Source organism: Ornithorhynchus anatinus, chromosome 21 (assembly GCF_004115215.2).
Source record: "Ornithorhynchus anatinus isolate Pmale09 chromosome 21, mOrnAna1.pri.v4, whole genome shotgun sequence".
NCBI lineage: Eukaryota > Metazoa > Chordata > Mammalia > Monotremata > Ornithorhynchidae > Ornithorhynchus > Ornithorhynchus anatinus.
Window position 1 is genome coordinate 13,810,971 of NC_041748.1, and position 6,603 is coordinate 13,817,573.

A 6,603-nucleotide genomic window follows, 5' to 3' on the forward strand; every position below is an offset into this window, starting at 1 on the left:
AGACACCACTCGAAAGCATAACACAACAACAACAAAGATAAGACCCAGCCTTAATGCTCATTCTTCGCTAACAGCTACAACCGATGAGTACAGTAGGGCAAATAACTAAAGCACTCAGTCACCTTGCCCCCTCCCTCACCCTCTCCTACTGCCACCCAGATGGCACACTTCACTCCTCTAACGCTAACCTTCTGACTATACCTTGATCTGATCTATCTCACCGCCAACCCCTCACCCACATCCTGCCTCTGGCCGGGTACGCCCTCCCTCATATCTGACAGAAAATTACTGTCCCCCACTTCAAAGCTGTATTGAAGGCCCATCTCCTCCAAGAGGTCTTCCCTGACTAAGCCCTCCTTTCCTCTTCTCCCACTCCCTCTGCATCTCCCTGACTTGCTCCCTTTATTCATTCCCCTCTCCCAGCCTCACATTCCTTATATACATTAAAGTCTGTGTCCACGTCTCGACTGAGCTCTTTGTGGGCAGGAAATGCATCCATTTATTGAATTTTATATTCTTCCAAGCTCTTAGAACAGTGCTCTATCTCAACTGTATATATTTTCGTTACCCTATTTATTTTGTTAATGAATTGTACATCGCCTTGATTCTATTTAGTTGCCATTGTTTTTACGAGATGTTCTTCCCCTTGACGCTGTTTAGTGCCATTGTTCTTGTCTGTCCATCTCCCCCGATTAGACTGTAAGCCCGTCAAATGGCAGGGACTGTCTCTATCTGTTGCCGACTTGTTCATCCCAAGCGCTTAGTACAGTGCTCTGCACATAGTAAGCGCTCAATAAATACTATTGAATGAATGAATGAATGAAAGTAAGCGTCCAATAAATACAATGGGCTGAGAGACTGACAAAAGGAGAGATACCTCAACAGAGATTTGACTCAAAAGTATAATTAAAAACTTTAAAGAACTGACACACATAGAAAGGCCCATCAACGGGGGCAGACTATCCCAAATGTGGGACTTCAAGACAAATCTATTTTGGGGGGGCACCTATGTAGCATCATTAGAGAAGCAGCGTGGCTTACTGGAAAGAAGACTTGTTACCAAGGAAACTATGTGCCAGACACTGCACTAAGTGCTGAGGTAGCTTGAAGTTAATCAGGTTGGATACAGTCCCCCGTTCCACAGAGTTCACAGTCTTAATCCCCAGTTCACAGATGAGGTAACTGAGGCACGGGGAAGTTAAGTGACTTGTCCAAGATCAAACAGCAGACATATGGTGGAGCTGGGATTAGAACCTAGGTCCTTAGGACTCCCAGGCCCGGGAGCTATCTACTAGGCCACGCTCTTTCTTCACATGCCATTATACAGAGGACATCCTCACAGTAAAGTTTTTCCATTTTGTAAAGAAGTTATGCCGTATATTATCAATGAGAAGTTCGAAGCAGTGTGGCTTAGTGGAGAGAGCAAGGGCCTGAGACTCAAAGCACCTGGGCTTTAAACCTGGATCTGCCTGCTGTGTGGCCTTGGACAAGTCAATTAACTTCTCTGTGCCATAGTTTCCTCATCTGAAAAAGGAGGATTAAATGCCTGTTCTCCCTCTTACTTAGACTGTGACCTTCATGTGGGGCTGACACCGTGACTGACAAGATTAACTTATACCTGATTATTTTATATCTATCCCAGCACTTGATTCAGCAGTTGCCACCTAGTAAGCATTTAATAAATTCATTCAAGATTCAATCATATTTATTAAGTTCTTACTGTCTGTAAAGCACTGCACTAAATGTTTGGGAGAGTACACTTGTCTGGGAGAGTACACTATAACAGTGATCACACACATTCCCTGCCCACAAATACCAGAGTTATTATAGAAACTAGTCAACTATTGTTCAGAATACACAGAGCTCTTCTAGAGGGGCAGGTTTGATTTTTGGTCATTTTTAGTTACCATCAAAGACATTAAAGTTTACAACCCACACTATCGATTCAGAGCATAAACTATGAAATGCTTTGAATAAATTACGAGATGGTGGGCACTATTAAAGTTATTAGTGAATTTTACATCCCTAGATGGCACTCTAACACCTAAAATAGTTCACCCATTAGCGTACTAAACTGAAAGTGGCAGGAGAATATTATTTCCCATTTAAATGTTTAAACAAAGTTGATAACTACTTTTTTCAGTGACCCACAAGATGACTATTTTCATTCTAAGGATCAGTGAATGTACTCAGAATGGTCAGATTGAAATATTACATTTGTTATGTTGAAGTTCTGAGGTGTATTTATCAGGTTCAAGCTGAAGTGCCAGAGCAACAAGATTGTTTAATTATTCAACTAAATTGTGACTTCTCTCTAATATCTTAATTCTTTTAAGGCACTTGGACACAAGACTGTCACAGTCCTTTTACTTTGCTGAAAAAAGGCCTTTGAAAATATTTTGCTGAAAGCAATTCCTGGGTAAACAAAATGGGACAATCAGAATCTTAGTAATTAGTTTTACTTGTTCCATTTGTTGATTGAGTGTTCACTGGATGCATGGCACTGAATGTTCAAAGTACTGGAAAAAGGTGCAGGGATAATCATTCAGACACCACAACCCCTCAGAGAGGACTTAGAGCCTAAATAGGGTTAGCAGCTCCTGCCAGACAAAGAAAGAAATGTCAAAATGAAAATAAAAAACTTGAATGCTGTGTACCTTGGGCAAGTTACCCAACCTCTCTGAGCCTCAGTTATCTCATCTGTAAAATGAATATTAAGACTTTGAGTCCCATGTGGGACATAAGACTGTGACCAAGCTGATTACCTTGTATCTATCCCAGGGCTTAGAATTGTATGTTACCAAATACCAACTAAAATAACGTGAGTGATGATATACTGTGGCTGAAGGAAGAGCTTTCAGGCTCTTCATCCAACTGCCCGATTGTCACCAAGTTGTTTGCTGCAGATAATAATAATAATAATAATAATGATGGTATTTGTTAAGCCTTTTACTATTTGTCAGGCATTACACTAAGTGGTGGTGTGGATACAGGAAAATCGGGTTGGACACAGTCCCTGTTCCAAGAGCATGAGGCTCTCAGTCTCGATCCCCATTTTACAGATGAGGAAAGTCACACAACAGACAAGTGATAGAGCCGGAATTAGAACCAGTGACCTTCTGACTCCAGGTCCATGCACTAAGAAGATGCACTTCCTGCTTCCCCGTGGTAGAACTAAAACCTGGGGCAGGATGGAGGGGAGCCTCTGTGCAGACTCTAACACCAAAGGGAGCTAGGAGCATTGTAGGACTGCTATTTCTGATATTATGGACTGGTCAGTATTTTCATCCTAAAATATGACAAACCCCTTGTTTTTTGGGCAAAAAGAAGATACATCCCCTGCCCACAATGAGGTTACAGTCTAGAGAGGGAGATGTATGTTATTATAAATACATTACAGATATGGACAAAAATGCTGTGGGGCTGGGAGAGAGATGAATAGAGGAAGCAAGTCAGGTTAATGCAGAAGAGAAGGGGAGAAGAGGTAAGGAGGGCTTAGTCAGGGGAGGCTTCTTGGAGGAGATGTGCCGTCAATAAGGCTTTGAAGCTGGGAAAGTCATTGGCTGTAAGATATGAGGAGGGAGGGTGTGGGTGAAAGGTCAGAGTGGAGCAGTGAATCCATCATCCCTCGTACAAGGCACTCACAATAACTACCCCACCAAACACACTGTTTCTCACATTCTACTTGTGCCTCTGACTGCTACGATTCATATATTTCAGAGTTCACCCTTGCTAAATTCAACTTTGCTGACAAGTTGCTTATTTTTCTTTTTTTTTCGGTATTTGTTAAGTGCTTGCAATGCCCGGGGACTTTTCTCGGTGTTGGAGTTGATACAAGCTAATCAGGTTGGACACAGTCCATATCCCACATGGGGTTCACAGTCTTAATCCTCAATTTACCGATGAGGTAACTGAGGCATAGAGAAGTGAAGTGACTAGCCCAACGTCACACAGCAGACAAGTGGCAGAGCCGGGATTAGAACCCTTCTGCCATGCAGGCCTTTGCTATGAAGTTATTGCCTTTCGCAGTGATGGCCACTGGTGTGATTTTTTTTTCCTGATCAAGTGATTCAAGGATACACTTAAAAAGAAGAACACAAGCAATGCCATTACTGGGGCAGACCAACGATCCACTCAGCCCAGGATTCTATCTCCAATAATGAAAACAGAAGGCGTAGTCTAAGCACTTGGATCTGCACACTCAGAGCTAATCCACCCTCCACCCCCACCCCTGCTTCCTCCACTCCCCTGCTCCACCTTTATAAATAATAATAATAGTAATTTGTTATTGTCTTATGCTGTTGAGTGGTGCCCAACCCATAGCGACATCACTGACACATCTCTCCCAGAATGCCCCACTTCCACCTGCCATCGTTCTGGTAGTGTCTCCATAGGGTTTTCTTGGTAAAAATCCGGAAACGGTTTACCGCTGCTTCCTTCCATGCAGTCATCTTGAGTCTCTGCCCTCGACTCTCTCGCAAGCCACTGTTGCCCAACACGGGGGAGTTTTGACTTGTGGCAGATTGCCTTCCACTCGCTAGCCACTGGCCAAGCTAGGAGTGGAACGAGTAGGCCTCTGCTTGCCACTCCCTCCCATAGCCGAGCCTGGTAGAGTACTGGAAACTCTCCTGGTGCGACCCTGAGAGGGGAATAATAGTAATAAATGATGATTGTAACATTTGTTAAGCACGTACTACGTGCCGAACAGTGTACTAAGCGCTGGGGTGGATACAAGCAAATGAGGTTGAACAAAGTCCCCGTCCCACGTGGGGCTCACAGTCTCAATTTCCATTTTCCAGATGAGGTGACTGTGTCCCAGAGAAGTGAAGTGAGTTTCCCAAGGTCACACAGAAGACAAGTGGCCGAGCCGGGATCAGAACCCTTGACCTTCTGACTTCCAGGTCCGGGGTTTATCCACTATGCCATGCTGCTTCAGGTGGTGGGCAGCCCCTTCTCTCGCGGTGGTCCCCAGGACTGGCATAGCCCTGAAACCAGACCAGTTTGGATACAGGGATACAGGGGGAGAAGCCAGGGGCCCTGAAAATGGAAAGGCACACAGAACCACTGGAAAACGGGGAAAGATGAGCAGGGGGGTTCTCGGAGCAGGAGTTTGGGGAGGGGGCACTCGCCTGATTTTCAGGCAGAGAAACCATCTTGGGAATAACACCACTATTCTGTCTTGTCTTACGCTGTCGAGTCCTCTCCGACCCAGAACGACAACACGGACACATCTCTTCCAGAACGTCCCACCTCCGTCTGCAATCGTTCCGATAGTGTCTCCATTGAGTTTCTATTGAAATAAACGTCAGCTAATCACTCAATCGATAGTATTTATTGAGCATCTACCGTGCGCAGAGCACCGTAGTAAGCACTTGGGAGAATACAATATCGGTAGACATGATCCCTGCCTTCAAGAGCTTACAATCTCACGGGGAAATCAGAAATGAAAGTAGATTACAGAGAAGAGAAGGAAGGAAAAAGGAAAAGGTTAACATTAGTGCTTAAGTATTAGGGCATGTACATTAGATACGGAAGAGGCTGCAAGGACTAAAATGGCACTAGTGGGGGTTAGAAGCAGAGGAGATTAAAAATCAATCAGGGAAGACTTCCTGGAGGAGGTGCGGTCGCAGAAGGATTCTGAAAATGGGGAGAGCTGTGGTCCCACTGGATGCGAAGGAGGGATGAGGTCCAGGCAGGAAGTTGTGTGCAAAGGGTCAGCGGCAGGAGAGACTAGAATGAAGCCCGGTGCATTATTCAGTTTGAGAGGAACGAAGACTGCCAGCTGGGATGCAGTGGGATGGCAGAGGGAATTAGTAGGTGAGGACAGCTGATGGAGTGCTTTATAGCTGGCGGACAGGAGCTACAATAGCACAGCCAGGTTGGGGATGAAAATGATGGGCAGAGGGCATTCTCAAGTCTGTCCCTTGCAGGAGTCAAAGAGAGGATAAAGAGGGAAATTCTTTACCGGAACAGAAGGTCCTCTTGTGAAACCACTCCTTTCCAAGCCCCTCATATCCACTTGTCCTGCATGCCGTTTTTTCTCACTTCGTGGCCTTAAAAACCATCCAAAGGGTGCCCCATTTCCCTCCCTATGGTCACAACCACTTATTCTTTCATTCCATCATCTTTATTGAGCACTCAGAGTGTGCAAAGCACTGTCCTAAGCTCTTGGGAGAGTACAATATGACAATACAACACACCCACATTCCCTGCCCATGACAACCTTTCCGTCTATTCCTATTTCCATCTACTCTCTGACCAGCAACAAGCCCTGACCTCCACCAGGGAAGCCTGACTCTTACTTCAATCGGTTGATAGACGGACTTTATCGAATCGCTGCTGTGTGCAGAGCACTATGCCAAGCATCTGGGGGAGTTTGGCACTAGCCCTGCCCTCAAGGAGCTTACAGACTAGAGGAATAATATCCAAAATTCTTGACTAAGTGAGATAATAAAGTTTAAACATGTCAGTTCTTCTCTTCCTGGAAGGGTAATGCAGTCTGCTGTTGGGGCTGCCAACTCACTGCCACGAAAGCAAACGGGCTCCGAAAACATCAAACCCCCTTTGTGGGGACCGCTGACTCTCTCCCCTCAATCTATCGGT

The 6,603-nt window shown here is 45.1% G+C and overlaps 1 non-coding gene across 1 annotated transcript; it reads right to left on the reverse strand.

The window, feature by feature from the left end:
* Window positions 1–4,511: 4,511 nt before the first annotated feature.
* Window positions 4,512–4,649, reverse strand: LOC114806263. The gene has a single exon (XR_003754298.1). It is a non-coding gene; the product is annotated as a small nucleolar RNA SNORA7 (small nucleolar RNA).
* Between the last annotated feature and the right edge of the window lie 1,954 nt (window positions 4,650–6,603).